The following is a 10,968-nucleotide window of genomic DNA, read 5'->3' as shown; positions in this document are numbered from 1 at the left end:
GTGTCCATAGTGTAAGTTTCTTTGATATTTTGGAAAACTCACTTTTTTTCTTCATGATAACCCATTCCATAAGTACCATCAGTAACAGAATCTCAGGTTGTCTCTACACTCTGCCATAATTCTTGTGTCTTTCAGAAATGTTTCTATTTGTCATTTAAAGATAGACCATGCTGTTATGATTTATTCACCTGTGTTTCAGTCCTTTTGTATTATTTTAATAGAATGACAGTGTGAGCTAACACAGGGATCAGATTGTTACCTTAGAGTCACAGGAATCAGAGACTTTATCCAGTATCAATCTATACTAATAGTTTAGGATATAGATAATTAAGAAGCACAGATAAGGGATCCCTGGGTGGCGCAGCGGTTTGGCGCCTGCCTTTGGCCCAGGGCGCGATCCTGGAGATCCGGGATCGAATCCCACATCGGGCTCCTGGTGCATGGAGCCTGCTTCTCCCTCTGCCTGTGTCTCTGCCTCTCTCTCTCTCTCTCTGTGACTATCATAAATAAATAAAAATTAAAAAAAAAATTTAAAAAAAAAAAAAAAAAAAAAAAAGAAGCACAGATAAGGCATTGAGAGCACTTTCAAATTCTTCATTCCTACATCATGCACATACTCTCTGACAGAATAATACTTGAGGTTTTACAGGGATCTTCACATTTAGGGAGCATTTGAGTTATTAAATATTACTATTTTATATCACAGACACTATATAGCTAATGTGACATTTTAAGTGAATCATGCTTCATAAATTCTCTATTTATTTACTATAAGTATCTTCTTACAAGAGACATTTAGATAAGGGTATCCTGTAGCTAAGGTGTAAATAAAGTACCAAGAGCATTCTGTAGATGAACTATCCTGTTCTTGTACAGATTTATTTTGGCTATTTTAGTTCTTTTGTCTTTTCATATAAATTTTAGAATCAGCTTATTGTTATCTACAAAATAACTTGCTAGGCATTTGATTGGAATTATGAGTTTATATATTAATATGGAGAAAATTAACATCTTAGTAAAATTGTTTTCTAATTCATGAACACAGAATATATTACCATTTATAAAAATCAAATTTCATTTTTTCATAAGTGTTTTATAATTTTTAGCATATAGACATGCTAAAAATTTTAATATTCCTAGTTTACTGGGAATCAACTAGATACTGAATTTTGTTGAAGATTTTTTCTGCATCTATTCAAGTGATCATACAGTTTTCCCTTTCTTGGTCTGTTGATATGGTGAATTGCTCTGATGTATTTTTGAATGACTAGCTTTCACATTCCTGAGATAAATCTCACTTTGCAGTGATATATTTATCTTTTTTGTATTGCTATTCATTGATTTTATTGTATTCACTGATACTTTGTTGAGTATTTTTGCATTTAAATTTAAGAGCAATCTCACTCAGTAGTCTAAGCTTCTTGTAATGTTTTTATTAGGTTTTGGTATTACAGTAGGCTGGGCCTCATAAAATAAATTGAGGAGTAGTTTTAGTTTTTCTACTTCCTGGAAAAAATACTTCTGAATTTGTTTTATTTCTTCCTTAAATATTTGAACAATTCAGTAGTGAAACCATCTAGGTCAGGAATGTTATTTCTTGGAAAGGAGGGAGACCTAAATAAAAATATAATTTGGGAAGATAGGTGGATACATAGACATGTGGATACATGTAGATTAGATATATAGATGAAGAAATTCAATTCAATTCTTCTCTTTTGTTTTCCGTTATTTCTATTATAAGAACATGTTGTTTTTCTTTAAAAAAAAAGCACTTTTAAATTGTAGTGGGATTAAAGAATCCAATTAATTCAAGTGATTATTTGAAAAAACAAAGAATTGAAAATGAAGAAAGTAAAAAAAAATAAAAAATAATGAGAAAGAGCTACACAATAATAATTGAAATAACACATTGGTTCTATAGGAATTAACAGATCAGTCAAACAAAAGGAATATAAGAAATGTGGGAATTTGAGAAAGAAAATTTAGTGATATAGATGGCTTTTATAACAGTGGAAAAAATCTGGGTTGTTCAATTATAGATTTGGGGCCAAAAATTTAGTTGGTGAACTAAATACAAAACAAAACAAAACAAAAATCTCAGGTGGATTAAACACTGAAAGTTAAGATATTGAAGACAGAATTGATATTAGAAAATACAGATGGATATACATGTGCTATGGATTGAATTGTGTTGTGCCCCCACACACACACTCACCCACCCAGAAATCCATATGTTAAAGCCCTAACCTCCAATGTGACTGAGTTTGGATTTTAAGAGGAAACACAGGTGAGACTCTAATCACATAGGACTGGTATTCTCATAAAAAGAGAAAGAGACACTAGATATTTTCCTCTTCATGAATGCACAGAGAAAAGGTCATGTGAATCCACAGTGAGAGGGCAGCAGTCTGTAAGCCAAGAATAGGAGCATCTCCAGAGACTAACTCTGCCAGCACCTTGATCTTGCATCTCCAGCCTCCAGAACTGTGAGAAAATAAGTGTTTGTTATTTAAGTCACCCAGTCTATGGTATTTTGTTATTGAAGCCTGAACAGATTAATACAATATACAAAATATGGCGGAAGTTAGCCTGAACCAATGGCTGGCATGCATATGTTTTGGGGGGCCAGAGAGGAATTCCAAAGTAAATGGACAGATTTGATGTAACGAAAATTTAAATATTGAATCAGTTAGAAAAAAAACTACCAATAACAGTGAAAGGCAGGTAATACACTACAAAATATTTGCAACACATTCTATTAAATTTTCAATAAAATAATAAATAATAAATGAATTCTCTAGATAGAAGTTAAATACATAATTTAGGAAAGAGTGCTATATGTCCAGCAGCATGAATAAAGTGTTCAACTTCAAAAATGACCAAACAAGTTAAAATTACAATCAGAAATGCCATTAGAAATGTTAAAAATAAGGATAATAAACAGTGTTATCAAAGTGAGGGAAAACGGGCATCATATAATATATGTGTAAGAGAATAACCTGAAATAGTTGAGAAGTCAGGTTGTGAACATCTATCCAAATCATACTCTTTCACAAGGTGTTACACTCCTAAAAATTTACTCTTAAAAAAAGTTTCTTTAATGATTAACATTTTAATTACAAAAATGAACTAAAAGTGATGAGGTGTTTTGGTTTTACAAATATATAAAAATATATGAAAAAATGGAGTAGGTTATAAGTTAAAAAGGGGAATTATTGGTTAGAATTTTTCACCATGTAGGGCAGATCTTGGATTAGTCTAATAGCAGAGAAGAATTTGTAAAACTGTTTAGCAGAATTTAGTTGATGAAAGAAAATGCATTTTTCCATAATTTTATTTTAAATAGATATTTCATATGCTTATCATGCTTCTAAATATTAAATAAAACATACTAGCTAAATTGTACCATTTAGTTTTATATGTAAGATCTGCTAGACTCAAATGTTTTAGAAGATGGTATGAACACACACACACACACACACACAGATGCATGCATGCATGCATGTGCATGCACAGTATCTAGGAAGGTTTGTGCCTCAGGAAGGTGATTACCCAGGGAATGTGCAAAATTTCAGCTACATACCGTTCACTGTGGCATCATTCATAATAACAAAAATGTCTATAAAAGAAACTGGTTGAAAAAATTAAGATGAAAAAATATATAACTATTAAAACTATTCTGTAGGAAAGAGAAAATTTTATAAAATTACATGACATAAACATTAAAAAGGCTGCTTCTAACTCTATAAATATTATCATCACATTAGGAAGGATATAAACAAATATTTCTTCAACAAATATTTATCAAGCTCCTATTATATGCTTGATAGTTTAAGGCACAAGATACAGAGCTCTCAAAAGCAAATTATTTCAGTAACCCCAACAGAGTTTACATAGAATTTAAATATGCATTTAGCTAATGTATGTGGAGCTCACAATGAGCATGTGATTTTCAGATTAATACCAGGGCAATGTTTTTATGGACTAGGGGAAGGGCAATTATTTGTTCCTGTGGTTTGGGCTCAGGAAGCTACTTTTGTCTATAACCCAGGTTCCTATTTTCATGCACTTTGCTTGAGATCACTGGTGTAATCCAATCAGTTAGGAAAGACAGAGAAAAGGGGGAGGGAGAAAGTGGAAGGGATCAAAGAGTAAAGACAAGGGGTAAACTGAGGAACTTCTATCATGTTGGTTTTAGTCATTTCACAAAGCAGTCAACCAGTGAAGGTAGCATAATGATGGGAGGAAAGTGACAGTAAGACAAATATATAATATCAGGAGTTAAGTGCTGTGAAGAAGATTACAGCAGGTTAAAGAAGACAGTAGCAAAAAAAAAAAAAAAAAAAAAAAGAAGAAGACAGTAGCAGGGCCCAGTGAGTATGTGTTGTAGGATATGGCGATGTGAAGAGGGTGATGATAAAAGTCTCACTGATTAAGATGTGTAAGGAAGAAAAGTAGTGTGAGCCACTTGAGTATCTGGGGCAAAGTCCCAAAGTGCAGGGAATGGCAATGCAAAGTATTTTGCTTGGTCTCTTCAAGACACAGCAAAGAGGCCACAATAACTATAGTAACAAGACTGGAGAGCCAGGGAGACTAGATATGAGTTTAGAAAGACATAGGGAGAGGGCAGACAGATTAAATACATTCTTGTACACTATCATATGCATTCTGGTTTTTACTTCTGTAAGATGGCTATTTTATCAGATGGATATACTAATGGCCTAAATGGCAGTTATAAAAATTAGTTTAAAAAAATAGTTGTGTGTTTTGCAAATGCAGACTGTGCTACAAAATCCAAAACTAAAATTGTGTAATTAGAAATTTTAAGCATTTTTTGAGAATGATGTAACAAATTTAAGTTAAAGAGATCCAGGCAAGAATAAAACAAAAATCATTATGAGCAGTAAAAAACTGAAGGCAATGCCTTTCCACTTAACATTTCTCAGGCAGCACATGATCCATTTCCCTATGATTTCTATAAGAAAATGTTGTGAAGAGATTTAGTTAGTATTTTACTTCCTTAAATATATAATTCTATAATAATACATTTTATGTAACAGAAAAACAATGTAGGTTGCCTTTAAAATAGATAATTATGTTAAAACACAGTTTTCCCTAACCAACTCCTACCCAAAGAATTCTTGGTAAGTTGAATATTTTTAATATTAAAAAAGCACAATGCCAATTTTTTTCTAGTTCCACATGTAAGAAACTTAAAAGTCACCACTCTGTTCTAACAACAAATAAAAAGCTGAACAAGTTGAAAAATCAGCACCTCTTCTAGCATCTATAATAGAAAAGATAACACAGGGCAAATTGTTGCCCCCAGTACTAGAGAGACCACTAAGGGGGATAGGCAGTGGCTGCTTCCCAGAGCAGTGACTCACACACAGAAATCTCCAGGAAGTAGAACCCAGGTAGGAAAACCTGACTGTAACCAAAGAATTGCTAGAGGCTCAATAACAGACAACTCTGAGTGAGGGGCCAGTCATAGAAGGGTGCTCCACAATATTGTGAGATTTACCTCCAGAAACTTGATCACAGTGTCACAAAAGAGATGGAGAAAAATCCTATCCTGTTTCTGACAGGAGAAGGGAGAAAGGAACTACTTTGAAATATGCAGGAGCTGTTCTTCTCAAGGCCTGTCCTCAAGAAAGAGTAGTTAACCAGAGCATAACCTGTGGGAGTGTTAGCAGAGCCTAAGTGACCTGGGAAAGAGGAATAACTCCAGCCATCTGTAGCCATCCTGTCCTACCTAAGGGAGAAAAAAAAGAGAAAATATCCTGAGAAATAGTTTTGAAGTTTACAGAAGCATAAACATACTAAAAGACCAAAACCTAATCAGAGAACTATAGAACACTTCCCCTACCTTCACACCTCACCACTACATTATTAAAAACCTATTTCCAGCAATTCCTTTTACCAGATACACCATGTCTGACTATCAAGAAAATATTACAAGGCATATCAAAAGACAAAAAACACAATTTGAAAAGACAGAACAAGCATCAGAACCAGATATGGCAAGGATGTTGTATTTATCAGAAAGGAAATTTAGAACAAACATGATTAATATGCTAAGGGCTGTAATGTATAAAATAGATAGGAAGCAACAAACAAAGGGCCATGCATGTTGGCAAATTGAATTTAAATTTTAAAAATTAATTAAAAAAAGAAGGACCATGCAAGCAGAGACAGAAATCCTAAGAAAGAGCCAAGGAGAAATGCTTGAAATCAAAAACACTGTAACAGAAATGAAGAACACATTTGATGGGCCTATTAATAGACTAGAAATGGCTGAGGAAAGATTCTCTGAGCTAGAGGATATAGCAACAGAACTCTTAAGAACTGAAAAGCAAAAAAATAAATAAAAAATAAAAAATAAAAAAAAGAACTGAAAAGCAAAAAAACCCAAAACACAAAAATGAAAGCCAAAAACAAAAACAAAAACAAACAAACAAACAAAAAACAACCAAAAAACAAAGACTACATAAATACATACATACAGACAGACAGAATAGAGTATTCTGGTATGGAATACCAGGGGCTGGAAGCAACTTCAAATGGTATAATACACATGTACTGGGAACTCCAGAAGGCAAAGAAAGAAAAGAACAGAAGAAATATTTGAAACAGTAATGACTAAGGATTTCCCACAAATTAATGTCAGACACTAAACCACAGATCCAGTAAGCTTAAGGAATACTGTCAAAGGTTCAGAAATAGCAAAAGTAAAACTAATGTATCACGCAAGTCATAATTAGTCAAAATTTATTTTGCATATACTGAAAAAGACAATTTGCAAACTAGGAGCACTCAAGTCAATTAAATAAAGAATGAGAATGAGGGATATGTTGTGATAAAGCAGCTTATATAGTGAAAAGACAGTAACTGTTTATTCTTCATGAGGGTTATAAGATTTGAATTCTTTTAAATGATAGAGAATCAGTCACCACCTCACATTGGGAACCATCTCATGTCAACCCTGGGAAACATTTTAAGTTTTGCTTATAATTTCCAGAGGCATAAACAAGAAATGACTCAGGTCAAGTTAGCCTTTGCAAAATAAGCTAAATAAAGTTTTGCATGTATGACTAAACTGGTTCCATCTGCTCAGAGTTTTCAAAGGTTATTTCCACTTATTTTTTATTTTAACAGTTCACCCATTTTGGTCATCTTCTCAGTTTCAGAATGACCAACCATTCTAGCATGGTTCTCAGTTACCACCTTTGATTTAGTCAGTCTGAAGAATCACACATTTGCTGTTTCCATTAGTTTAATCATCAGGCTGGGGAGCCATGTAGTCTCCATCTTCATCATTTATATGGCTATTGTTGATTGCATCCAGTTGTCTGATCCTGATGGATATCAGTTCCCTCGAGGATATACAAGGCACAAGAGATGTTAATACGATGACTATAAGGAGAATAGTAACAAAGATGAAAAAATACTCTAGAGCAGAGATTCCCAGAACCAAGATTTGATCAATTAAATAAGTCAAATGGGTCTCAATTTTTTAGAAGTAATTTACATAAGCACAACATAATGTGTAATCACATAGCCTCATAATTACTTAAGACCGGATAATATGAGGATGTTGGATTTCAAAACATAGTGTTGGAAGTGAGTTTTCACCCAAATTAAGTCTCTATATGTTATGAACAGTCAGGCACTTTAATGAGAGGCATTTCTATGGAAACAAACAAACAAACAAAAACTCAAGGTTAATTGTTTGAACAAATCATAAATTCAGTCTTCGGGTTTAGAGAGCATCCAGTTGAGAAAATTTATAGATTTCAGGTTTGAAGCATCTTCAGATGGAATGAGGTCAAGCAGTGTAATCAGAGATATTTCCTTGTTTGTAGTGTGAATCTCTAGTGATCTTTCTGAGTGGCCACATTACAACAGGCATAAAAATTGTTCACACATGAGCATTATGAATATCTCACCAACATAGTTTCAAAAATCCTCAACAGAATATTGGCACATTTAATCCAAAAACTTATTAAAAGAATTAAACTAAGACTTATCCCAGGTATGAAAGGCTGCTTCAAATTTCAAAAATGACTAAAGAAACCCAACACATCACAAACTAAAAAAGAAAAAACACAAGATCATGTCAATAGACACAGAAAAAGCATTTGACAAAAATCCAACACCCATTCATGATAAAAACTCCTCATAAACTATCAATAGAGGGGAATGTTCTCAACTTGATAAAGGTTATCTACAAACAATCTACAGCTAACATACTTAATGGTGAGAAACTCAAAACTTTCCCATTAAGATGAGGTACAAAGCAATAATGTTTCATCTCATCACTCTTTTCAACATTATACTGAAATACTTGTTAATTCAATAAGGCAAGAAAAGGAAATAAAAGAGGAACAGATTTGGAGGGAAAACCAAACTGTCCCTGTTTGCAGATGATATGATTCTTTCTTTCTTTCTTTCTTTCTTTCTTTCTTTCTTTCTTTCTTTCTTTCTTTCTTTTACTCAGAGAAAGAGAGAGAGAGAGAGAGGCAAAGACACAGGCAGAGAGAGAAGCAGGCACCATAAAGAGAGCCTGAAGTGGGACTCGATCCCAGGTCTCCAGGATCACACCCTGGGCTGCAGGTGGCGCTAAACCGCTGTGCCACCGGGGCTACCCGATGATATGATTCTTAATGTAGAAAACCAAAAGGAGTGACAAAAGGAGTGACAAAAAACTATAACTAATAAGCAATTATAGAAAGGTTGCAGGATGAAAAAATAATATTAAAAAATCAATTGCTTCCCAATATACCAAAACAAGTGAAATTATAAATTTAAAAACACAATATGATTGATCACCAAAAAAAGAGAAATCGTTAGGTATAAATCTAACAAATATATACAAGATCTATTTGAGGAAAACTACAAAAAATTACTCAAGTGAAATTAAAGAATAATTAAAGAAATGGAGAAATATTCCACATCCATAAATAGGAAGATTCTATACTGACAAGATGTCAGGTCTCCCCAAACTCATCTGCAGATTGAATGCAATCCCAAGCAAAATCCCAGCAAGTTATTTTATGAATATTGACAAACTAATTCTAACATTTATGTGAAGAGGCAAAAGACCCAGAATAGCCAACACAATATTGAGAGAGATGAACAAAGTTGAAGGATTGACACTCTGATTCAAGACATAGTATAATGCCACAATAATCAAGATAGTGTGATATTGGTAAAAGAGCAGAGAAATCAATCAATGGAGCATTATAGAGAGCTCAGAAGTAGACACCCATAAATACAACCAGCTTATCTTTGACTAAAAAACAAAGGTGATACAATGGAGCAGATAGTCTTCAAGAAATGGTGCCAGAACAACTGGATACTCACCTGCAAAAAAAATTAATCTAGAGACAAACATTACACCCTTCACAAAAATTAACTCAAAGTAGATCTTAGACCTAAATGTAAAACACAAAACTATATAGCTCCTAGAAGATAACATCGGAGAATACTTAGATGACCTTAAGTATAGTAATGCCTTTTTAGATATATTATCAAAGACGTGATCCATGAAAGAAATAATTGATAAGCTGGACTTCATTAAAATTATTACTTTTTTAATTTTAAAAATTTCATTTAAAATTAAAATTTTCTGCTCATTAAATACAATATCAAGAGAATTAGAAGAGAAACTACATACAGGGGTAAAATATTTGCAAAAGACACATGTGGTAAAAGGACTGTTATTTAAAATATACAAAGAAAACTCAACAAGAGGGTAAGCAACTCAATTTAAAAAATGGCCCAAAACCTTAACAAGTACCTTATTCAAAAAGAAATACAAATCGCAAACAAGCATATGAAAAGAAGTTCCATATCAGATGTCATCAGGGAAATGTAAACTAAAACAACAGTGAGATATTATTCCATACCTAATAGAAGAGTCAAAATCCAGAACACTGACAACACCAAATGCTAGCAAGGATGTGGATAACAGGAACTCTCACTCATTGTGGGGAATGCAAAATAATACAGCGAGTTTTGAAGAGAGTTTGTCAGTTTATTGTAAAATTAAACATGCTTTTACCTTACAATCTAGCATTTAAACTCATTATTAACCCAGAAGAAGTGAAATTTTCCACACGAAAACTTACATATGGATGTTTCTTGAAGCTTTATTTATAATTACCAAAACTTGGAAGCAACTATGATTTCTTTCAGTAGGTGAATGGGTGAATAAACTGTGGTGCACTCAGACAATAAAATATTATCTAGCGTTAAAAAGAAATGAGCTACTAAGCCACGAGGTGACATGGAGGAAGCTTATAGGCATATTACTAAGTAAATGAAGCCAATCTGAAAAGGATTCATGCTGTATGGTTCCAACTATATGACATTCTGGAAAAGGCGAATTATGAATACAATACAAAGATCGGTGGTGCCAAGGGTGTGTTGGGGAAGGGAGATAAGAACATGCAGAGCACAGGGGATTTTTAGGACAGGGAAATACTCTGTATGGTATTATGGTGATGGATATGTTGTCCAAACCCACTGAATGTACAATATCAAGAGTGAATCTTTAGATAAACTATGGTCTTTGGGTAATTATAATGTGTTGATGTAGGTTCATCATTAGTAAAAAAATGTATGATTCTGGTGAGTAATATTTATAATGAAGGAGAATATGCATATGTGAGGGTAGAGAGTGTATGAGAAATCTCTGTATCTTCCTCTCAGTTTCTTTTTGTGAACCTAAAATTGCTCCACAACTACCAAGTAGTTTAAAAAAAACAGGGCATATTGAACAAAGGAGAAGCTTCTCCAAACACATAAGCTACATTACCTTGGATAATATACAGAAATTTTCAGAAAACAGGGACATTTCATAGAAACAGAATGAACTTTGATAAGTCTAAACAAAGAATGTTTTTCTCCTTTAACTATTAAGCCATATTTTGCTTTTTACTCCATATGAGGATTTAACTTCTT

This window comes from Canis aureus, chromosome 12 (assembly GCF_053574225.1).
Source record: "Canis aureus isolate CA01 chromosome 12, VMU_Caureus_v.1.0, whole genome shotgun sequence".
Classification (NCBI taxonomy): Eukaryota; Metazoa; Chordata; class Mammalia; order Carnivora; family Canidae; genus Canis; species Canis aureus.
The sequence above is the reverse complement of the archived record's forward strand: the minus strand, read 5'-3'. Positions refer to the sequence as shown.